This window comes from Lissotriton vulgaris, chromosome 12, assembly GCF_964263255.1.
Source record: "Lissotriton vulgaris chromosome 12, aLisVul1.2, whole genome shotgun sequence".
Taxonomy (NCBI): Eukaryota; Metazoa; Chordata; class Amphibia; order Caudata; family Salamandridae; genus Lissotriton; species Lissotriton vulgaris.
In genome coordinates this window covers 445,445,784-445,470,244 of record NC_141700.1, presented here as the reverse complement: position 1 = coordinate 445,470,244, position 24,461 = coordinate 445,445,784, and the positions used below count along the sequence as shown (strand labels likewise).

At 31.8% G+C, this 24,461-nt stretch overlaps 7 non-coding genes across 7 annotated transcripts; all 7 read left to right on the top strand.

Moving 5' to 3' along the window:
- Nucleotides 1-3,288: 3,288 nt before the first annotated feature.
- On the top strand, nt 3,289-3,362 carry TRNAI-AAU (transfer RNA isoleucine (anticodon AAU)). Its single transcript has one exon. It is a non-coding gene; the product is annotated as a tRNA-Ile (tRNA).
- Nucleotides 3,363-9,328: 5,966 nt separating this feature from the next.
- TRNAI-AAU (transfer RNA isoleucine (anticodon AAU)) lies at nt 9,329-9,402 on the top strand. The gene has a single exon. It is a non-coding gene; the product is annotated as a tRNA-Ile (tRNA).
- A 3,376-nt stretch (nt 9,403-12,778) lies between these two features.
- TRNAI-AAU (transfer RNA isoleucine (anticodon AAU)) lies at nt 12,779-12,852 on the top strand. The gene has a single exon. It is a non-coding gene; the product is annotated as a tRNA-Ile (tRNA).
- Nucleotides 12,853-14,504: 1,652 nt separating this feature from the next.
- Nucleotides 14,505-14,578, top strand: TRNAI-AAU (transfer RNA isoleucine (anticodon AAU)). Its single transcript has one exon. It is a non-coding gene; the product is annotated as a tRNA-Ile (tRNA).
- Nucleotides 14,579-15,367: 789 nt separating this feature from the next.
- TRNAI-AAU (transfer RNA isoleucine (anticodon AAU)) lies at nt 15,368-15,441 on the top strand. The gene has a single exon. It is a non-coding gene; the product is annotated as a tRNA-Ile (tRNA).
- Nucleotides 15,442-17,957: 2,516 nt separating this feature from the next.
- On the top strand, nt 17,958-18,031 carry TRNAI-AAU (transfer RNA isoleucine (anticodon AAU)). Its single transcript has one exon. It is a non-coding gene; the product is annotated as a tRNA-Ile (tRNA).
- A 789-nt stretch (nt 18,032-18,820) lies between these two features.
- TRNAI-AAU (transfer RNA isoleucine (anticodon AAU)) lies at nt 18,821-18,894 on the top strand. Its single transcript has one exon. It is a non-coding gene; the product is annotated as a tRNA-Ile (tRNA).
- Nucleotides 18,895-24,461: the final 5,567 nt, after the last annotated feature.

Here is a 24,461-nt window from a genome sequence, read left to right as displayed (position 1 = left end):
TGGATGAATACATTTGATATAGTTGTAGAATTAATTATTATTCTGAAAGCTCCTGGAATATCTATTAATGGTTCTAAGTTCTAACGCCAAGTAACTAAATCTCTTATTTATTGCAATTCATTGAGGTCATTTTTGTTTTGTCTTGTTGATGAAATATAAAGATAGTATGAATGTAAACAGCTGAATATAAGCTTTCCAACTATCCCGGGCTAACAATCGGTAGCACTTCATCATCTGCTATTTCTTCAATAGTATGCTATATATTTAGTGAGCCTATTAGTGTAGTCTTTATAGCAAAAAGTTAAAAATGCCAAGGACATATTTTCAATCAGTCTCCAAGCCAATACTTGATGCTCCTTTAATGTTGAAAATAGATGTATTTTCTTCTGTATCATGTGTATCTCTATATTTCCTTTGAGGGGAAGCTGATAGAATGATAAATGAATCAATTGCATATAGGTGATGAATTGTTATTTATTGCTAAAACACATGGAAAAACATTAATGGTTCTAAGTTCTAACACTAAGTATGAACATCTCTTTTGTATTGTAATTTTTTTAAAGTCATATTAGTTTCTTCATGTTGATATTATATATTTATAACTTCATGGTAAACCTCTGAAATTAAGCTTTCCAAATCTCCCGGGTTAACTATCATTAGCACTTCTTCATATGCTGGACTTCCAGGAAATTGTGCAAAACGGCCTGTTAGCTCAGATGGTTAGAGCGTGGTGCTAATAATGCCAAGGTCACAGGTTCGATCCCTTACAGGCCAAGTTTAATTGTTTGAAAAAAGATTCATTTTTCTTGTGTCTCATTTTTGACTGTTTATCACCTTGGATCAAACACTGCTTGAAGGATTGGATAAATACATTTGATATAGTTGTAGAATTAATTATTATTCTGAAAGCTCCTGGAATATCTATTAATGGTTCTAAGTTCTAACGCCAAGTAACTTAAACTCTTATTTATTGCAATTTATTGAGGTCATTTTTGTTTTGTCTTGTTGATGAAATATAAAGATAGTATGAATGTAAACAGCTGAATATAAGCTTTCCAACTATCCCGGGTTAACAATCGATAGCACTTCATCATCTGCTATTTCTTCAATGGTATGCTATATATTTATTGAGCCTATTAGTTTAGTCTTTAGAGCATAAAGTTAAAAATGCCAAGGACATACCTCCAATCAGTCTCCAAGCCAATACTTGATGCTCTTTTAATGTTGAAAATAGATGTATTTTCTTCTGTATCATGTGTATGTCTATATTTCCTTTGAGGGGAAGCTGATAGAACGATTAGTTGAATCAATTGCATATAGGTGATGAATTGTTATTTATTGCTAAAACACATGGAAAAACATTAATGGTTCTAAGTTCTAACACTAAGTATGAACATCTCTTTTGTATTGTAATTTTTTTAAAGTCATATTAGTTTCTTCATGTTGATATTATATATTTATAACTTCATGGTAAACCTCTGAAATTAAGCTTTCCAAATCTCCCGGGTTAACTATCATTAGCACTTCTTCATATGCTGGACTTCCAGGAAATTGTGCAAAACGGCCTGTTAGCTCAGATGGTTAGAGCGTGGTGCTAATAATGCCAAGGTCACAGGTTCGATCCCTGTACAGGCCAAGTTTAATTGTTTGAAAAAAGATTCATTTTTCTTGTGTCTCATTTTTGACTGTTTATCACCTTGGATCAAACACTGCTTGAAGGATTGGATGAATACATTTGATATAGTTGTAGAATTAATTATTATTCTGAAAGCTCCTGGAATGTCTATTAATGGTTCTAAGTTCTAACTCCAAGTAACTAAATCTCTTCTTTATTGCAATTCATTGAGGTCATTTTTGTTTTGTCTTGTTGATGAAATATAAAGATAGTATGAATGTAAACAGCTGAATATAAGCTTTCCAACTATCCCGGGTTAACAATCAGTAGCACTTCATCATCTGCTATTTCTTCAATAGTATGCTATATATTTAGTGAGTCTATTAGTTTAGTCTTTAGAGCAAAAAGTTAAAAATAGCAAGGACATATTTTCAATCAGTCTCCAAGCCAATACTTGATGCTCCTTTAATGTTGAAAATAGATGTATTTTCTTCTGTATCATGTGTATCTCTATATTTCCTTTGAGGGGAAGCTGATAGAATGATTAAATGAATCAATTGCATATAGGTGATGAATTGTTATTTATTGCTAAAACACATGGAAAAAACATTAATGGTTCTAAGTTCTAACACTAAGTATGAACATCTCTTTTGTATTGTAATTTTTTTAAAGTCATATTAGTTTCTTCATGTTGATATTATATATTTATAACTTCATGGTAAACCTCTGAAATTAAGCTTTCCAAATCTCCCGGGTTAACTATCATTAGCACTTCTTCATATGCTGGACTTCCAGGAAATTGTGCAAAACGGCCTGTTAGCTCAGATGGTTAGAGCGTGGTGCTAATAATGCCAAGGTCACAGGTTCGATCCCTGTACAGGCCAAGTTTAATTGTTTGAAAAAAGATTCATTTTTCTTGTGTCTCATTTTTGACTGTTTATCACCTTGGATCAAACACTGCTTGAAGGATTGGATGAATACATTTGATATAGTTGTAGAATTAATTATTATTCTGAAAGCTCCTGGAATGTCTATTAATGGTTCTAAGTTCTAACTCCAAGTAACTAAATCTCTTCTTTATTGCAATTCATTGAGGTCATTTTTGTTTTGTCTTGTTGATGAAATATAAAGATAGTATGAATGTAAACAGCTGAATATAAGCTTTCCAACTATCCCGGGTTAACAATCAGTAGCACTTCATCATCTGCTATTTCTTCAATAGTATGCTATATATTTAGTGAGTCTATTAGTTTAGTCTTTAGAGCAAAAAGTTAAAAATAGCAAGGACATATTTTCAATCAGTCTCCAAGCCAATACTTGATGCTCCTTTAATGTTGAAAATAGATGTATTTTCTTCTGTATCATGTGTATCTCTATATTTCCTTTGAGGGGAAGCTGATAGAATGATTAAATGAATCAATTGCATATAGGTGATGAATTGTTATTTATTGCTAAAACACATGGAAAAAACATTAATGGTTCTAAGTTCTAACACTAAGTATGAACATCTCTTTTGTATTGTAATTTTTTTAAAGTCATATTAGTTTCTTCATGTTGATATTATATATTTATAACTTCATGGTAAACCTCTGAAATTAAGCTTTCCAAATCTCCCGGGTTAACTATCATTAGCACTTCTTCATATGCTGGACTTCCAGGAAATTGTGCAAAATGGCCTGTTAGCTCAGATGGTTAGAGCGTGGTGCTAATAACGCCAAGGTCACAGGTTCGATCCCTGTACAGGCCAAGTTTAATTGTTTGAAAAAAGATTAATTTTTCTTGTGTCTCACTTTTGACTGTTTATCACCTTGGATCAAACACTGCTTGAAGGATTGGATAAATACATTTGATATAGTTGTAGAATTAATTATTATTCTGAAAGCTTCTGGAATATCTATTAATGGTTCTAAGTTCTAACGCCAAGTAACTTAATCTCTTATTTATTGCAATTTATTGAGGTCATTTTTGTTTTGTCTTGTTGATTAAATATAAAGATAGTATGAATGTAAACAGCTGAATATAAGCTTTCCAACTATTCCGGGTTAACAATCGGTAGCACTTCATCATCTGCTATTTCTTCAATAGTATGCTATATATTTATTGAGCCTATTAGTTTAGTCTTTAGAGCATAAAGTTAAAAATGCCAAGGACATACTTTCAATCAGTCTCCAAGCCAATACTTGATGCTCCTTTAATGTTGAAAATAGATGTATTTTCTTCTGTATCATGTGTATCTCTATATTTCCTTTGAGGGGAAGCTGATAGAATGATTAAATGAATCAATTGCATATAGGTGATGAATTGTTATTTATTGCTAAAACACATGGAAAAAACATTAATGGCTCTAAGATCTAACACTAAGTATGAACATCTCTTTTGTATTGTAATTATTTTAAAGTCATATTAGTTTCTTCATGTTGATATTATATATTTATAACTTCATGGTAAACCTCTGAAATTAAGCTTTCCAAATCTCCCGGGTTCACTATCATTAGCACTTCTTCATATGCTGGACCTCCAGGAATTTGGGCAAAATGGCCTGTTAGCTCAGATGGTTAGAGCGTGGTGTTAATAACACCAAGGTCACAGGTTCTATCCCTGTACAGGCCAAGTTTATTTGTTTGTAAAAAGATTAATTTTTCTTTTGTCTCATTTTTGACTGTTTATCACCTTGGATGAAACGCTGCTTGAAGGATTGGATGAATACATTTGATATAGTTGTAGAATTAATTATTATTCTGAAAGCTCCTGGAATATCTATTAATGGTTCTAAGTTCTAACGCCAAGTAACTAAATCTTTTCTTTATTGCAATTCATTGAGGTCATTTTTGTTTTGTCTTGTTGATGAAATATAAAGATAGTATGAATGTAAACAGCTGAATATAAGCTTTCCAACTATCCTGGTTTAACAATCCGTAGCACTTCATCATCTGCTATTTCTTCAATAGTATGCTATATATTTAGTGAGCCTATTAGTTTAGTCTTTAGAGCAAAAAGTTAAAAATGCCAAGGACATATTTTCAATCAGTCTCCAAGCCAATACTTGATGCTCCTTTAATGTTGAAAATAGATGTATTTTCTTCTGTATCATGTGTATCTCTATATTTCCTTTGAGGGGAAGCTGATAGAATGATTAAATGAATCTATTGCATATAGGTGATGAATTGTTATTTATTGCTAAAACACATGGAAAAAACATTAATGGTTCTAAGTTCTAACACTAAGTATGAACATCTCTTTTGTATTGTAATTTTTTTAAAGTCATATTAGTTTCTTCATGTTGATATTATATATTTATAACTTCATGGTAAACCTCTGAAATTAAGCTTTCCAAATCTCATGGGTTAACTATCATTAGCACTTCTTCATATGCTGGACTTCCAGGAAATTGTGCAAAATGGCCTGTTAGCTCAGATGGTTAGAGCGTGGTGCTAATAACGCCAAGGTCACAGGATCGATCCCTGTACAGGCCAAGTTTAATTGTTTGAAAAAAGATTAATTTTTCTTGTGTCGCATTTTTGACTGTTTATCACCTTGGATCAAACACTGCTTGAAGGATTGGATAAATACATTTGATATAGTTGTAGAATTAATTATTATTCTGAAAGCTCCCGGAATATCTATTAATGGTTCTAAGTTCTAACGCCAAGTAACTTAAACTCTTATTTATTGCAATTTATTGAGGTCATTTTTGTTTTGTCTTGTTGATGAAATATAAAGATAGTATGAATGTAAACAGCTGAATATAAGCTTTCCAACTATCCCGGGTTAACAATCGATAGCACTTCATCATCTGCTATTTCTTCAATGGTATGCTATATATTTATTGAGCCTATTAGTTTAGTCTTTAGAGCATAAAGTTAAAAATGCCAAGGACATACCTCCAATCAGTCTCCAAGCCAATACTTGATGCTCTTTTAATGTTGAAAATAGATGTATTTTCTTCTGTATCATGTGTATGTCTATATTTCCTTTGAGGGGAAGCTGATAGAATGATTAGATGAATCAATTGCATATAGGTGATGAATTGTTATTTATTGCTAAAACACATGGAAAAAACATTAATGGTTCTAAGTTCTAACACTAAGTATGAAAATCTCTTTTGTATTGTAATTTTTTTAAAGTCATATTAGTTTCTTCATGTTGAAAATATATATTTATAAGTTCATGGTAAACCTCTGAAATTAAGCTTTCCAAATCTCCCGGGTTAACTATCATTAGCACTTCTTCATATGCTGGACTTCCAGGAAATTGTGCAAAACCGCCTGTTAGCTCAGATGGATAGAGCGTGGTGCTAATAACGCCAAGGTCACAGGTTCGATCCCTGTACAGGCCAAGTTTAATTGTTTGAAAAAAGATTAATTTTTCTTGCGTCTCATTTTTGACTGTTTATCACCTTGGATCAAACACTGCTTGAAGGATTGGATAAAAACATTTGATATAGTTGTAGAATTAATTATTATTCTGAAAGCTCCTGGAATATCTATTAATGGTTCTAAGTTCTAACGCCAAGTAACTTAATCTCTTATTCATTGCAATTTATCGAGGTCATTTTTGTTTTGTCTTGTTGATGAAATATAAAGATAGTCGGAATATAAACAGCTGAATATAAGCTTTCCAACTATCCTGGGTTAACAATCCGTAGCACTTCATCATCTGCTATTTCTTCAATAGTATGCTATATATTTAGTGAGCCTATTAGTTTAGTCTTTAGAGCAAAAAGTTAAAAATGCCAAGGACATATTTTCAATCAGTCTCCAAGCCAATACTTGATGCTCCTTTAATGTTGAAAATAGATGTATTTTCTTCTGTATCATGTGTATCTCTATATTTCCTTTGAGGGGAAGCTGATAGAATGATTAAATGAATCTATTGCATATAGGTGATGAATTGTTATTTATTGCTAAAACACATGGAAAAAACATTAATGGTTCTAAGTTCTAACACTAAGTATGAACATCTCTTTTGTATTGTAATTTTTTTAAAGTCATATTAGTTTCTTCATGTTGATATTATATATTTATAACTTCATGGTAAACCTCTGAAATTAAGCTTTCCAAATCTCATGGGTTAACTATCATTAGCACTTCTTCATATGCTGGACTTCCAGGAAATTGTGCAAAATGGCCTGTTAGCTCAGATGGTTAGAGCGTGGTGCTAATAACACCAAGGTCACAGGTTCGATCCCTGTACAGGCCAAGTTTAGTTGTTTGAAAAAAGATTAATTTTTCTTGTGTCGCATTTTTGACTGTTTATCACCTTGGATCAAACACTGCTTGAAGGATTGGATAAATACATTTGATATAGTTGTAGAATTAATTATTATTCTGAAAGCTCCTGGAATATCTATTAATGGTTCTAAGTTCTAACGCCAAGTAACTTAAACTCTTATTTATTGCAATTTATTGAGGTCATTTTTGTTTTGTCTTGTTGATGAAATATAAAGATAGTATGAATGTAAACAGCTGAATATAAGCTTTCCAACTATCCCGGGTTAACAATCGATAGCACTTCATCATCTGCTATTTCTTCAATGGTATGCTATATATTTATTGAGCCTATTAGTTTAGTCTTTAGAGCATAAAGTTAAAAATGCCAAGGACATACCTCCAATCAGTCTCCAAGCCAATACTTGATGCTCTTTTAATGTTGAAAATAGATGTATTTTCTTCTGTATCATGTGTATGTCTATATTTCCTTTGAGGGGAAGCTGATAGAATGATTAGATGAATCAATTGCATATAGGTGATGAATTGTTATTTATTGCTAAAACACATGGAAAAAACATTAATGGTTCTAAGTTCTAACACTAAGTATGAAAATCTCTTTTGTATTGTAATTTTTTTAAAGTCATATTAGTTTCTTCATGTTGAAAATATATAATTATAAGTTCATGGTAAACCTCTGAAATTAAGCTTTCCAAATCTCCCGGGTTAACTATCATTAGGACTTCTTCATATGCTGGACTTCCAGGAGTGTATGCAAAATGGCCTGTTAGCTCAGATGGATAGAGCGTGGTGCTAATAACGCCAAGGTCACAGGTTCGATCCCTGTACAGGCCAAGTGTAATTGTTTGAAAAAAGATAAATTTTTCTTGTGTCTCATTTTTGACTGTTTATCACCTTGGATCAAACGCTGCTTGGAGGATTGGATGAATACATTTGATATAGTTGTAGAATTAATTATTATTCTGAAAGCTCCTGAAATATCTATTAATGGTTCTAAGTTCTAACGCCAAGTAACTAAATCTCTTATTTATTGCAATTTATTGAGGTCATTTTTGTTTTGTCTTGTTGATGAAATATAAAGATAGTATGAATGTAAACAGCTGAATATAAGCTTTCCAACTATCCCGGGTTAACAATCGGTAGCACTTCATCATCTGCTATTTCTTCAATAGTATGCTATATATTTAGTGAGCCTATTAGTTTGGTCTTTAGAGCATAAAGTTAAAAATCCAAGGACATACTTTCAATCAATCTCCTAGCCAATACTTGATGCTCCTTTAATGTTGAAAATAGATGTATTTTCTTCTGTATCTTGTGTATCTCTATATTTTCTTTGAGGGGAAGCTGATAGAATGATTAAATGAATCAATTGCATATAGGTGATGAATTGTTATTTATTGCTAAAACACATGGAAAAAACATTAATGGTTCTAAGTTCTAACACTAAGTATGAACATCTCTTTTGTATTGTAATTTTTTTAAAGTCATATTAGTTTCTTCATGTTGATATTATATATTTATAACTTCATGGTAAACCTCTGAAATTAAGCTTTCCAAATCTCCCGGGTTAACTATCATTAGCACTTCTTCATATGCTGGACTTCCAGGAAATTGTGCAAAACGGCCAGTTAGCTCAGATGGTTAGAGCGTGGTGCTAATAACGCCAAGGTCACAGGTTCGATCCCTGTACAGGCCAAGTTTAATTGTTTGAAAAAAGATTAATTTTTCTTGTGTCTCATTTTTGACTGTTTATCACCTTGGATCAAACACTGCTTGAAGGATTGGATAAATACATTTGATATAGTTGTAGAATTAATTATTATTCTAAAAGCTCCTGGAATATCTATTAATGGTTCTAAGTTCTAACGCCAAGTAACTAAATCTCTTATTTATTGCAATTCATTGAGGTCATTTTTGTTTTGTCTTGTTGATGAAATATAAAGATAGTATGAATGTAAACAGCTGAATATAAGCTTTCCAACTATCCCGGGTTAACAATCGGTAGCACTTCATCATCTGCTATTTCTTCAATAGTATGCTATATATTTAGTGAGCCTATTAGTTTAGTCTTTAGAGCAAAAAGTTAAAAATGCCAAGGACATATTTTCAATCAGTCTCCAAGCCAATACTTGATGCTCCTTTAATGTTGAAAATAGATGTATTTTCTTCTGTATCATGTGTATCTCTATATTTCCTTTGAGGGGAAGCTGATAGAATGATTAAATGAATCAATTGTATATAGGTGATGAATTGTTATTTATTGCTAAAACACATGGAAAAAACATTAATGGTTCTAAGTTCTAACACTAAGTATGAACATCTCTTTTGTATTGTAATTTTTTTAAAGTCATATTAGTTTCTTCATGTTGATATTATATATTTATAACTTCATGGTAAACCTCTGAAATTAAGCTTTCCAAATCTCCCAGGTTAACTATCATTAGCACTTCTTCATATGCTGGACTTCCAGGAAATTGTGCAAAACGGCCTGTTAGCTCAGATGGTTAGAGCGTGGTGCTAATAACGCCAAGGTCACAGGTTCGATCCCTGTACAGGCCAAGTTTAATTGTTTGAAAAAAGATTAATTTTTCTTGTGTTGCATTTTTGACTGTTTATCACCTTGGATCAAACACTGCTTGAAGGATTGGATAAATACATTTGATATAGTTGTAGAATTAATTATTATTCTGAAAGCTCCTGGAATATCTATTAATGGTTCTAAGTTCTAACGCCAAGTAACTTAAACTCTTATTTATTGCAATTTATTGAGGTCATTTTTGTTTTGTCTTGTTGATGAAATATAAAGATAGTATGAATGTAAACAGCTGAATATAAGCTTTCCAACTATCCCGGGTTAACAATCGATAGCACTTCATCATCTGCTATTTCTTCAATGGTATGCTATATATTTATTGAGCCTATTAGTTTAGTCTTTAGAGCATAAAGTTAAAAATGCCAAGGACATACCTCCAATCAGTCTCCAAGCCAATACTTGATGCTCTTTTAATGTTGAAAATAGATGTATTTTCTTCTGTATCATGTGTATCTCTATATTTTCTTTGAGGGGAAGCTGATAGAATGATTAGTTGAATCAATTGCATATAGGTGATGAATTGTTATTTATTGCTAAAACACATGGAAAAAACATTAATGGTTCTAAGTTCTAACAATAAGTATGAAAATCTCTTTTGTATTGTAATTTTTTTAAAGTCATATTAGTTTCTTCATGTTGAAAATATATATTTATAAGTTCATGGTAAACCTCTGAAATTAAGCTTTCCAAATCTCCCGGGTTAACTATCATTAGCACTTCTTCATATGCTGGACTTCCAGGAGTTTATGCAAAATGGCCTGTTAGCTCAGATGGATAGAGCGTGGTGCTAATAACGCCAAGGTCACAGGTTCGATCCCTGTACAGGCCAAGTTTAATTGTTTGAAAAAAGATTAATTTTTCTTGTGTCTCATTTTTGACTGTTTATCACCTTGGATCAAACGCTGCTTGGAGGATTGGATAAATACATTTGATATAGTTGTAGAATTAATTATTATTCTGAAAGCTCCTGAAATATCTATTAATGGTTCTAAGTTCTAACGCCAAGTAACTAAATCTCTTATTTATTGCAATTTATTGAGGTCATTTTTGTTTTGTCTTGTTGATGAAATATAAAGATAGTATGAATGTAAACAGCTGAATATAAGCTTTCCAACTATCCCGGGTTAACAATCGGTAGCACTTCATCATCTGCTATTTCTTCAATAGTATGTTATATATTTAGTGAGCCTATTAGTTTAGTCTTTAGAGCATAAAGTTAAAAATGGCAAGGACATACTTTCAGTCAATCTCCTAGCCAATACTTGATGCTCCTTTATTGTTGAAAATAGATGTATTTTCTTCTGTATCATGTGTATCTCTATATTTTCTTTGAGGGGAAGCTGATAGAATGATTAAATGAATCAATTGCATATAGGTGATGAATTGTTATTTATTGCTAAAACACATGGAAAAAACATTAATGGTTCTAAGTTCTAACACTAAGTATGAACATCTCTTTTGTATTGTAATTATTTTAAAGTCATATTAGTTTCTTCATGTTGATATTATATATTTATAACTTCATGGTAAACCTCTGAAATTAAGCTTTCCAAATCTCCCGGGTTAACTATCATTAGCACTTCTTCATATGCTGGACCTCCAGGAATTTGTGCAAAACAGCCTGTTAGCTCAGATGGTTAGAGCGTGGTGCTAATAACACCAAGGTCACAGGTTCTATCCCTGTACAGGCCAAGTTTAATTGTTTGTAAAAAGATTAATTTTTCTTTTGTCTCATTTTTGACTGTTTATCACCCTGGATGAAATGCTGCTTGAAGGATTGGATGAATACATTTGATATAGTTGTAGAATTAATTATTATTCTGAAAGCTCCTGGAATATCTATTAATGGTTCTAAGTTCTAACGACAAGTAACTAAATCTCTTATTTATTGCAATTCATTGAGGTCATTTTTGTTTTGTCTTGTTGATGAAATATAAAGATAGTATGAATGTAAACAGCTGAATATAAGCTTTCCAACTATCCCGGGCTAACAATCGGTAGCACTTCATCATCTTCTATTTCTTCAATAGTATGCTATATATTTAGTGAGCCTATTAGTGTAGTCTTTAGAGCAAAAAGTTAAAAATGCCAAGGACATATTTTCAATCAGTCTCCAAGCCAATACTTGATGCTCCTTTAATGTTGAAAATAGATGTATTTTCTTCTGTATCATGTGTATCTCTATATTTCCTTTGAGGGGAAGCTGATAGAATGATAAATGAATCAATTGCATATAGGTGATGAATTGTTATTTATTGCTAAAACACATGGAAAAACATTAATGGTTCTAAGTTCTAACACTAAGTATGAACATCTCTTTTGTATTGTAATTTTTTTAAAGTCATATTAGTTTCTTCATGTTGATATTATATATTTATAACTTCATGGTAAACCTCTGAAATTAAGCTTTCCAAATCTCCCGGGTTAACTATCATTAGCACTTCTTCATATGCTGGACTTCCAGGAAATTGTGCAAAACGGCCTGTTAGCTCAGATGGTTAGAGCGTGGTGCTAATAATGCCAAGGTCACAGGTTCGATCCCTGTACAGGCCAAGTTTAATTGTTTGAAAAAAGATTAATTTTTCTTGTGTCTCATTTTTGACTGTTTATCACCTTGGATCAAACACTGCTTGAAGGATTGGATGAATACATTTGATATAGTTGTAGAATTAATTATTATTCTGAAAGCTCCTGGAATATCTATTAATGGTTCTAAGTTCTAACTCCAAGTAACTAAATCTCTTCTTTATTGCAATTCATTGAGGTCATTTTTGTTTTGTCTTGTTGATGAAATATAAAGATAGTATGAATGTAAACAGCTGAATATAAGCTTTCCAACTATCCCGGGTTAACAATCAGTAGCACTTCATCATCTGCTATTTCTTCAATAGTATGCTATATATTTAGTGAGTCTATTAGTTTAGTCTTTAGAGCAAAAAGTTAAAAATAGCAAGGACATATTTTCAATCAGTCTCCAAGCCAATACTTGATGCTCCTTTAATGTTGAAAATAGATGTATTTTCTTCTGTATCATGTGTATCTCTATATTTCCTTTGAGGGGAAGCTGATAGAATGATTAAATGAATCAATTGCATATAGGTGATGAATTGTTATTTATTGCTAAAACACATGGAAAAAACATTAATGGTTCTAAGTTCTAACACTAAGTATGAACATCTCTTTTGTTTTGTAATTTTTTTAAAGTCATATTAGTTTCTTCATGTTGATATTATATATTTATAACTTCATGGTAAACCTCTGAAATTAAGCTTTCCAAATCTCCCGGGTTAACTATCATTAGCACTTCTTCATATGCTGGACTTCCAGGAAATTGTGCAAAATGGCCTGTTAGCTCAGATGGTTAGAGCGTGGTGCTAATAACGCCAAGGTCACAGGTTCGATCCCTGTACAGGCCAAGTTTAATTGTTTGAAAAAAGATTAATTTTTCTTGTGTCTCACTTTTGACTGTTTATCACCTTGGATCAAACACTGCTTGAAGGATTGGATAAATACATTTGATATAGTTGTAGAATTAATTATTATTCTGAAAGCTTCTGGAATATCTATTAATGGTTCTAAGTTCTAACGCCAAGTAACTTAATCTCTTATTTATTGCAATTTATTGAGGTCATTTTTGTTTTGTCTTGTTGATTAAATATAAAGATAGTATGAATGTAAACAGCTGAATATAAGCTTTCCAACTATTCCGGGTTAACAATCGGTAGCACTTCATCATCTGCTATTTCTTCAATAGTATGCTATATATTTATTGAGCCTATTAGTTTAGTCTTTAGAGCATAAAGTTAAAAATGCCAAGGACATACTTTCAATCAGTCTCCAAGCCAATACTTGATGCTCCTTTAATGTTGAAAATAGATGTATTTTCTTCTGTATCATGTGTATCTCTATATTTCCTTTGAGGGGAAGCTGATAGAATGATTAAATGAATCAATTGCATATAGGTGATGAATTGTTATTTATTGCTAAAACACATGGAAAAAACATTAATGGTTCTAAGTTCTAACACTAAGTATGAACATCTCTTTTGTATTGTAATTATTTTAAAGTCATATTAGTTTCTTCATGTTGATATTATATATTTATAACTTCATGGTAAACCTCTGAAATTAAGCTTTCCAAATCTCCCGGGTTAACTATCATTAGCACTTCTTCATATGCTGGACCTCCAGGTATTTGGGCAAAATGGCCTGTTAGCTCAGATGGTTAGAGCGTGGTGATAATAACACCAAGGTCACAGGTTCTATCCCTGTACAGGCCAAGTTTATTTGTTTGTAAAAAGATTAATTTTTCTTTTGTCTCATTTTTGACTGTTTATCACCTTGGATGAAACGCTGCTTGAAGGATTGGATGAATACATTTGATATAGTTGTAGAATTAATTATTATTCTGAAAGCTCCTGGAATATCTATTAATGGTTCTAAGTTCTAACGCCAAGTAACTAAATCTTTTATTTATTGCAATTCATTGAGGTCATTTTTGTTTTGTCTTGTTGATGAAATATAAAGATAGTATGAATGTAAACAGCTGAATATAAGCTTTCCAACTATCCCGGGTTAACAATCGGTAGCACTTCATCATCTGCTATTTCTTCAATAGTATGCTATATATTTAGTGAGCCTATTAGTGTAGTCTTTAGAGCAAAAAGTTAAAAATGCCAAGGACATATTTTCAATCAGTCTCCAAGCCAATACTTGATGCTCCTTTAATGTTGAAAATAGATGTATTTTCTTCTGTATCATGTGTATCTCTATATTTCCTTTGAGGGGAAGCTGATAGAATGATTAAATGAATCAATTGCATATAGGTGATGAATTGTTATTTATTGCTAAAACACATGGAAAAAACATTAATGGTTCTAAGTTCTAACACTAAGTATGAACATCTCTTTTGTATTGTAATTTTTTTAAAGTCATATTAGTTTCTTCATGTTGATATTATATATTTATAACTTCATGGTAAACCTCTGAAATTAAGCTTTCCAAATCTCCCAGGTTAACTATCATTAGCACTTCTTCATATGCTGGACTTCCAGGAAATTGTGCAAAATGGCCTGTTAGCTCAGATGGTTAGAGCGTGGTGCTAATAACGCCAAGGTCACAGGTTCGATCCCTGTACAGGCCAAGTTTAATTGTTTGAAAAAAGATTAATTTTTCTTGTGTCTCATTTTTGACTGTTTATCACCTTGGATCAAACACTGTTTGAAGGATTGGATAAATACATTTGATATAGTTGTAGAATTAATTATTATTCTGAAAGCTCCTGGAATATCTATTAATGGTTTTAAGTTCTAACGCCAAGTAACTTAAACTCTTATTTATTGCAATTTATTGAGGTCATCTTTGTTTTGTCTTGTTGATGAAATATAAAGATAGTATGAATGTAAACAGCTGAATATAAGCTTTCCAACTATCCCGGGTTAACAATCGATAGCACTTCATCATCTGCTATTTCTTCAATGGTATGCTATATATTTATTGAGCCTATTAGTTTAGTCTTTAGAGCATAAAGTTAAAAATGCCAAGGACATACCTTCAATCAGTCTCCAAGCCAATACTTGATGCTCCTTTAATGTTGAAAATAGATGTATTTTCTTCTGTATCATGTGTATCTCTATATTTCCTTTGAGGGGAAGCTGATAGAATGATTAAATGAATCAATTGCATATAGGTGATGAATTGGTATTTATTGCTAAAACACATGGAAAAAACATTAATGGTTCTAAGTTCTAACACTAAGTATGAACATCTCTTTTGTATTGTAATTTTTTTAAAGTCATATTAGTTTCTTCATGTTGATATTATATATTTATACCTTCATGGTAAACCTCTGAAATTAAGCTTTCCAAATCTCCCGGGTTAACTATCATTAGCACTTGTTCATATGCTGGACTTCCAGGAAATTGTGCAAAATGGCCTGTTAGCTCAGATGGTTAGAGCGTGGTGCTAATAACGCCAAGGTCACAGGTTCGATCCCTGTACAGGCCAAGTTTAATTGTTTGAAAAAAGATTAATTTTTCTTGTGTCTCATTTTTGACTGTTTGTCACCTTGGATCAAACACAGCTTGAAGGATTGGATAAATACATTTGATATAGTTGTAGAATTAATTATTATTCTGAAAGCTCCTGGAATATCTATTAATGGTTCTAAGTTCTAACGCCAAGTAACTTAATCTCTTATTTATTGCAATTTATTGAGGTCATTTTTGTTTTGTCTTGTTGATGAAATATAAAGATAGTATGAATGTAAACAGCTGAATATAAGCTTTCCAACTATCCCGGGTTAACAATCGATAGCACTTCATCATCTGCTATTTCTTCAATGGTATGCTATATATTTATTGAGCCTATTAGTTTAGTCTTTAGAGCATAAAGTTAAAAATGCCAAGGACATACCTTCAATCAGTCTCCAAGCCAATACTTGATGCTCCTTTAATGTTGAAAATAGATGTATTTTCTTCTGTATCATGTGTATGTCTATATTTCCTTTGAGGGGGAGCTGATAGAATGATTAGATGAATCAATTGCATATAGGTGATGAATTGTTATTTATTGCTAAAACACATGGAAAAAAACATTAATGGTTCTAAGTTCTAACACTGAGTATGAAAATCTCTTTTGTATTGTAATTTTTTTAAAGTCATATTAGTTTCTTCATGTTGATATTATATATTTATAATTTCATGGTAAACCTCTGAAATTAAGCTTTCCAAATCTCCCGGGTTAACTATCATTAGCACTTCTTCATATGCTGGACTTCCAGGAGTTTATGCAAAATGGCCTGTTAGCTCAGATGTTCAGAGCGTGGTTCTAATAACGACAAGGTCACAGGTTCGATCCCTGTACAGGCCAAGTTTAATTGTTTGAAAAAAGATTAATTTTTTCTTGCGTCTCATTCTTGACTGTTTATTACCTTGGATCAAACGCTGCTTGAAGGATTGGATAAATACATTTGATATAGTTGTAGAATTAATTATTATTCTAAAAGCTCCTGGAATATCTATTAATGGTTCTAAGTTCTAACGCCAAGTAACTTAATCTCTTATTTATTGCAATTTATTGAGGTCATTTTTGTTTTGTCTTGTTGATGAAATATAAAGATAGTATGAATGTAAACAGCTGAATATAATCTTTCCAACTATCCCGGGTTAACAATCGATAGAACTTCATCATCTGCTATTTCTTCAATGGTATGCTATATATTTATTGAGCCTATTAGTTTAGTCTTTAGAGCATAAAGTTAAAAATGGCAAGGACATACTTTCAATCAATCTCCTAGCCAATACTTGATGCTCCTTTAATGTTGAAAATAGATGTATTTTCTTCTGTATCATGTGTATGTCTATATTTCCTTTGAGGGGAAGCTGATAGAACGATTAGTTGAATCAATTGCATATAGGTGATGAATTGTTATTTATTGCTAAAACACATGGAAAAACATTAATGGTTCTAAGTTCTAACACTAAGTATGAACATCTCTTTTGTATTGTAATTATTTTAAAGTCATATTAGTTTCTTCATGTTGATATTATATATTTATAACTTCATGGTAAACCTCTGAAATTAAGCTTTCCAAATCTCCCGGGTTAACTATCATTAGCACTTCTTCATATGCTGGACCTCCAGGAATTTGTGCAAAACAGCCTGTTAGCTCAGATGGTTAGAGCGTGGTGCTAATAACACCAAGGTCACAGGTTCTATCCCTGTACAGGCCAAGTTTAATTGTTTGTAAAAAGATTAGTTTTTCTTTTGTCTCATTTTTGACTGTTTATCACCCTGGATGAAATGCTGCTTGAAGGATTGGATGAATACATTTGATATAGTTGTAGAATTAATTATTATTCTGAAAGCTCCTGGAATATCTATTAATGGTTCTAAGTTCTAACGCCAAGTAACTAAATCTCTTATTTATTGCAATTCATTGAGGTCATTTTTGTTTTGTCTTGTTGATGAAATATAAAGATAGTATGAATGTAAACAGCTGAATATAAGCTTTCCAACTATCCCGGGCTAACAATCGGTAGCACTTCATCATCTGCTATTTCTTCAATAGTATGCTATATATTTAGTGAGCCTATTAGTGTAGTCTTTAGAGCAAAAAGTTAAAAATGCCAAGGACATATTTTCAATCAGTCTCCAAGCCAATACTTGATGCTCCTTTAATGTTGAAAATAGATGTATTTTCTTCTGTATCATGTGTATCTCTATATTTCCTTTGAGGGGAAGCTGATAGAATGATTAAATGAATCAATTGCATATAGGTGATGAATTGTTATTTATTGCTAAAACACATGGAAAAAACATTAATGGTTCTAAGTTCTAACACTAAGTATGAACATCTCTTTTGTATTGTAATTTTTTTAAAGTCATATTAGTTTCTTCATGTTGATATTATATATTTATAACTTCATGGTAAACCTCTGAAATTAAGCTTTCCAAATCTCCCTGGTTAACTATCATTAGCACTTCTTCATATGCTGGACTTCCAGGAAATTGTGCAAAACGGCCTGTTAGCTCAGATGGTTAGAGCGTGGTGCTAATAACGCCAAGGTCACAGGTTCGATCCCTGTACAGGCCGAGTTTAATTGTTTGAAAAAAGATTAATTTTTCTTGTGTTTCATTCTTGACTGTTTTTCACCTTGGATCAAACGCTGCTTGAAGGATTGGATGAATACATTTGATATAGTTGTAGAATTAATTATTATTCTGAAAGCTCCTGGAATATCTATTAATGGTTCTAAGTTCAAACGCCAAGTAACTAAATCTTCTATTTATTGCAATTTATTGAGGTCATTTTTGTTTTGTCTTGTTGATGAAATATAAAGATAGTATGAATGTAAACAGCTGAATATAAGCTTTCCAACTATCCCGGGTTAACAATCGATAGCACTTCATCATCTGCTATTTCTTCAACGGTATGCTATATATTTATTGAGCCTATTAGTTTAGTCTTTAGAGCATAAAGTTAAAAATGCCAAGGACATACCTTCAATCAGTCTCCAAGCCAATACTTGATGCTCCTTTAATGTTGAAAATAGATGTATTTTCTTCTGTATCATGTGTATCTCTATATTTCCTTTGAGGGGAAGCTGATAGAATGATTAAATGAATCAATTGCATATAGGTGATGAATTGTTATTTATTGCTAAAACACATGGAAAAAACATTAATGGTTCTAAGTTTTAACACTAAGTATGAACATCTCTTTTGTATTGTAATTTTTTTAAAGTCATATTAGTTTCTTCATGTTGATATTATATATTTATAACTTCATGGTAAACCTCTGAAATTAAGCTTTCCAAATCTCCCGGGTTAACTATCATTAGCACTTCTTCATATGCTGGACTTCCAGGAAATTGTGCAAAACGGCCTGTTAGCTCAGATGGTTAGAGCGTGGTGCTAATAACGCCAAGGTCACAGGTTCGATCCCTGTACAGGCCAAGTTTAATTGCTTGAAAAAAGATTAATTTTTCTTGTGTCTCATTTTTGACTGTTTATCACCTTGGATCAAACACTGCTTGAAGGATTGGATAAATACATTTGATATAGTTGTAGAATTAATTATTATTCTGAAAGCTCCTGGAATATCTATTAATGGTTCTAAGTTCTAACGCTAAGTAACTTAATCTCTTATTTATTGCAATTTATTGAGGTAAATTTTGTTTTGTCTTGTTGATGAAATATAAAGATAGTATGAATGTAAACAGCTGAATATAAGCTTTCCAACTATCCTGGGTTAACAATCGGTAGCACTTCATCATCTGCTATTTCTTCAATAGTATGCTATATATTTAGTGAGCCTATTAGTTTAGTCTTTAGAGCAAAAAGTTAAAAATGCCAAGGACATATTTTCAATCAGTCTCCAAGCCAATACTTGATGCTCCTTTAATGTTGAAAATAGATGTATTTTCTTCTGTATCATGTGTATCTCTATATTTCCTTTGAAGGGAAGCTGATAGAATGATTAAATGAATCAATTGCATATAGGTGATGAATTGTTATTTATTGCTAAAACACATGGAAAAAACATTAATGGTTCTAAGTTCTAACACTAAGTATGAACATCTCTTTTGTATTGTAATTTTTTTAAAGTCATATTAGTTTCTTCATGTTGATATTATATATTTATAACTTCATGGTAAACCTCTGAAATTAAGCTTTCCAAATCTCCCGGGTTAACTATCATTAGCACTCCTTCATATGCTGGACTTCCAGGAAATTGTGCAAAACGGCCTGTTAGCTCAGATGGTTAGAGCTTGGTGCTAATAACGCCAAGGTCACAGGTTCGATCCCTGTACAGGCCAAGTTTAATTGTTTGAAAAAAGATTAATTTTTCTTGTGTCTCATTTTTGACTGTTTATCACCTTGGATCAAACGCTGCTTGGAGGATTGGATGAATACATTTGATATAGTTGTAGAAATAATTATTATTCTGAAAGCTCCTGAAGTATCTATTAATGGTTCTAAGTTTTAACGCCAAGTAACTAAATCTCTTATTTATTGCAATATATTGAGGTCATTTTTGTTTTGTCTTGTTGATGAAATATAAAGATAGTATGAATGTAAACAGCTGAATATAAGCTTTCCAACTATCCCGGGTTAACAATCGGTAGCACTTCATCATCTGCTATTTCTTCAATAGTATGCTATATATTTAGTGAGCCTATTAGTTTAGTCTTTAAAGCATAAAGTTAAAAATGCCAAGGACACCTTTCAATCAATCTCCTAGCCAATACTTGATGCTCCTTTAATGTTGAAAATAGATGTATTTTCTTCTGTATCATGTGTATCTTTATATTTTCTTTGAGGGGAAGCTGATAGAATGATTAAATGAATCAATTGCATATAGGTGATGAATTGTTATTTATTGCTAAAACACATGGAAAAAACATTAATGGTTCTAAGTTCTAACACTAAGTATGAACATCTCTTTTGTATTGTAATTATTTTAAAGTCATATTAGTTTCTTCATGTTGATATTATATATTTATAACTTCATGGTAAACCTCTGAAATTAAGCTTTCCAAATCTCCCGGGTTAACTATCATTAGCACTTCTTCATATGCTGGACCTCCAGGAATTTGTGCAAAACGGCCTGTTAGCTCAGATGGTTAGAGCGTGGTGCTAATAACACCAAGGTCACAGGTTCTATCCCTGTACAGGCCAAGTTTAATTGTTTGTAAAAAGATTAATTTTTCTTTTGCCTCATTTTTGACTGTTTATCACCTTGGATGAAACGCTGCTTGAAGGATTGGATGAATACATTTGATATAGTTGTAGAATTAATTATTATTATGAAAGCTCCTGGAATATCTATTAATGGTTCTAAGTTCTAACTCCAAGTAACTAAATCTCTTATTTATTGCAATTCATTGAGGTCATTTTTGTTTTGTCTTGTTGATGAAATATAAAGATAGTATGAATGTAAACAGCTGAATATAAGCTTTCCAACTATCCCGGGTTAACAATCGGTAGCACTTCATCATCTGCTATTTCTTCAATAGTATGCTATATATTTAGTGAGCCTATTAGTGTAGTCTTTAGAGCAAAAAGTTAAAAATGCCAAGGACGTATTTTCAATCAGTCTCCAAGCCAATACTTGATGCTCCTTTAATGTTGAAAATAGATGTATTTTCTTCTGTATCATGTGTATCTCTATATTTCCTTTGAGGGGAAGCTGATAGAATGATTAAATGAATCAAATGCATATAGGTGATGAATTGTTATTTATTGCTAAAACACATGGAAAAAACATTAATGGTTCTAAGTTCTAACACTAAGTATGAACATCTCTTTTGTATTGTAATTTTTTTAAAGTCATATTAGTTTCTTCATGTTGATATTATATATTTATAACTTCATGGTAAACCTCTGAAATTAAACTTTCCAAATCTCCCAGGTTAACTATCATTAGCACTTCTTCATATGCTGGACTTCCAGGAAATTGTGCAAAACGGCCTGTTAGCTCAGATGGTTAGAGCGTGGTGCTAATAACGCCAAGGTCACAGGTTCGATCCCTGTACATGCCAAGTTTAATTGTTTGAAAAAAGATTAATTTTTCTTGTGTCTCATTTTTGACTGTTTATCACCTTGGATCAAACACTGCTTGAAGGATTGGATAAATACATTTGATATAGTTGTAGAATTAATTATTATTCTGAAAGCTCCTGGAATATCTATTAATGGTTCTAAGTTCTAACGCCAAGTAACTTAAACTCTTATTTATTGCAATTTATTGAGGTCATTTTTGTTTTGTCTTGTTGATAAAATATAAAGATAGTATGAATGTAAACAGCTGAATATAAGCTTTCCAACTATCCCGGGTTAACAATCAATAGCACTTCATCATCTGCTATTTCTTCAATGGTATGCTATATATTTATTGAGCCTATTAGTTTAGTCTTTAGAGCATAAAGTTAAAAATGCCAAGGACATACCTTCAATCAGTCTCCAAGCCAATACTTGATGCTCCTTTAATGTTGAAAATAGATGTATTTTCTTCTGTATCATGTGTATGTCTATATTTCCTTTCAGGGGAAGCTGATAGAACGATTAGATGAATCAATTGCATATAGGTGATGAATTGTTATTTATTGCTAAAACACATGGAAAAAAGTTTAATGGTTTTAAGTTCTAACACTAAGTATGAAAATCTCTTTTGTATTGTAATTTTTTTAAAGTCATATTAGTTTCTTCATGTTGATATTATATATTTATAATTTCATGGTAAACCTCTGAAATTCAGCTATCCAAATCTCCCGGGTTAACTATCATTAGCAGTTCTTCACATGCTGGACTTCCAGGAATTTGGGCAAAACGGCTTGTTAGCTCAGATGTTTAGAGCGTGGTGCTAATAACGCCAAGGTCACAGGTTCGATCCCTGTACAGGCCAAGTTTAATTGTTTGAAAAAAGATTAATTTTTCTTGTGTTTCATTCTTGACTGTTTATCACCTTGGATCAAACGCTGCTTGAAGGATTGGATGAATACATTTGATATAGTTGTAGAATTAATTATTATTCTGAAAGCTCCTGGAATATCTATTAATGGTTCTAAGTTCAAACGCCAAGTAACTAAATCTTCTATTTATTGCAATTTATTGAGGTCATTTTTGTTTTGTCTTGTTGATGAAATATAAAGATAGTATGAATGTAAACAGCTGAATATAAGCTTTCCAACTATCCCGGGTTAACAATCGATAGCACTTCATCATCTGCTATTTCTTCAACGGTATGCTATATATTTTTTGAGCCTATTAGTTTAGTCTTTAAAGCATAAAGTTAAAAATGCCAAGGACATACCTTCAATCAGTCTCCAAGCCAATACTTGATGCTCCTTTAATGTTGAAAATAGATGTATTTTCTTCTGTATCATGTGTATGTCTATATTTCCTTTCAGGGGAAGCTGATAGAACGATTAGATGAATCAATTGCATATAGGTGATGAATTGTTATTTATTGCTAAAACACATGGAAAAAAGTTTAATGGTTTTAAGTTCTAACACTAAGTATGAAAATCTCTTTTGTATTGTAATTTTTTTAAAGTCATATTAGTTTCTTCATGTTGATATTATATATTTATAACTTCATGGTAAACCTCTGAAATTAAGCTTTCCAAATCTCCCGGGTTAACTATCATTAGCACTTCTTCATATGCTGGACCTCCAGGAATTTGTGCAAAACGGCCTGTTAGCTCAGATGGTTAGAGCGTGGTGCTAATAACACCAAGGTCACAGGTTCTATCCCTGTACAGGCCAAGTTTAATTGTTTGTAAAAAGATTAATTTTTCTTTTGTCTCATTTTTGACTGTTTATCACCTTGGATGAAACGCTGCTTGAAGGATTGGATGAATACATTTGATATAGTTGTAGAATTAATTATTATTCTGAAAGCTCCTGCAATATCTATTAATGGTTCTAAGTTCTAACGTCAAGTAACTAAATCTCTTATTTATTGCAATTCATTGAGGTCATTTTTGTTTTGTCTTGTTGATGAAATATAAAGATAGTATGAATGTAAACAGCTGAATATAAGCTTTCCAACTATCCCGGGTTAACAATCGGTAGCACTTCATCATCTGCTATTTCTTCAATAGTATGCTATATATTTAGTGAGCCTATTAGTGTAGTCTTTAGAGCAAAAAGTTAAAAATGCCAAGGACATATTTTCAATCAGTCTCCAAGCCAATACTTGATGCTCCTTTAATGTTGAAAATTGATGTATTTTCTTCTGTATCATGTGTATCTCTATATTTCCTTTGAGGGGAAGCTGATAGAATGATTAAATGAATCAATTGCATATAGGTGATGAATTGTTATTTATTGCTAAAACACATGGAAAAAACATTAATGGTTCTAAGTTCTAACACTAAGTATGAAAATCTCTTTTGTATTGTAATTTTTTTAAAGTCATATTAGTTTCTTCATGTTGATATTATATATTTATAACTTCATGGTAAACCTCTGAAATTAAGCTTTCCAAATCTCCCGGGTTAACTATCATTAGCACTTCATTATATGCTGGACTTCAAGCAATTCATGCAAAACGGCCTGTTAGCTCAGATGGTTAGAGTGTGGTGCTAATAACGCCAAGGTCACAGGTTCGATCCCTGTACAGGCCAAGTTTAATTGTTTGTAAAAATATACATTTTTCTTGTGTCTCATTTTTGACTGTTTATCACCTTGGATCAAACGGAGCTTGAAGGATTGGATGAATATATTTCATATAGTTGTAGAATTAATTATTATTCTGAAAGCTCCTGGAATATCTAATAATGAGTCTAAGTTCTAACGCCAAGTAACTAAATCTCTTATTTATTGCAATTCATTGAGGTCATTTTTGTTTTGTCTTGTTGATGAAATATAAAGATAGTATGAATGTAAACAGCTGAATATAAGCTTTCCAACTATCCCGGGTTAACAATCAGTAGCACTTCATCATCTGCTATTTCTTCAATAGTATGCTATATATTTAGTGAGCCTATTAGTTTAGTCTTTAGAGCATAAAGTTA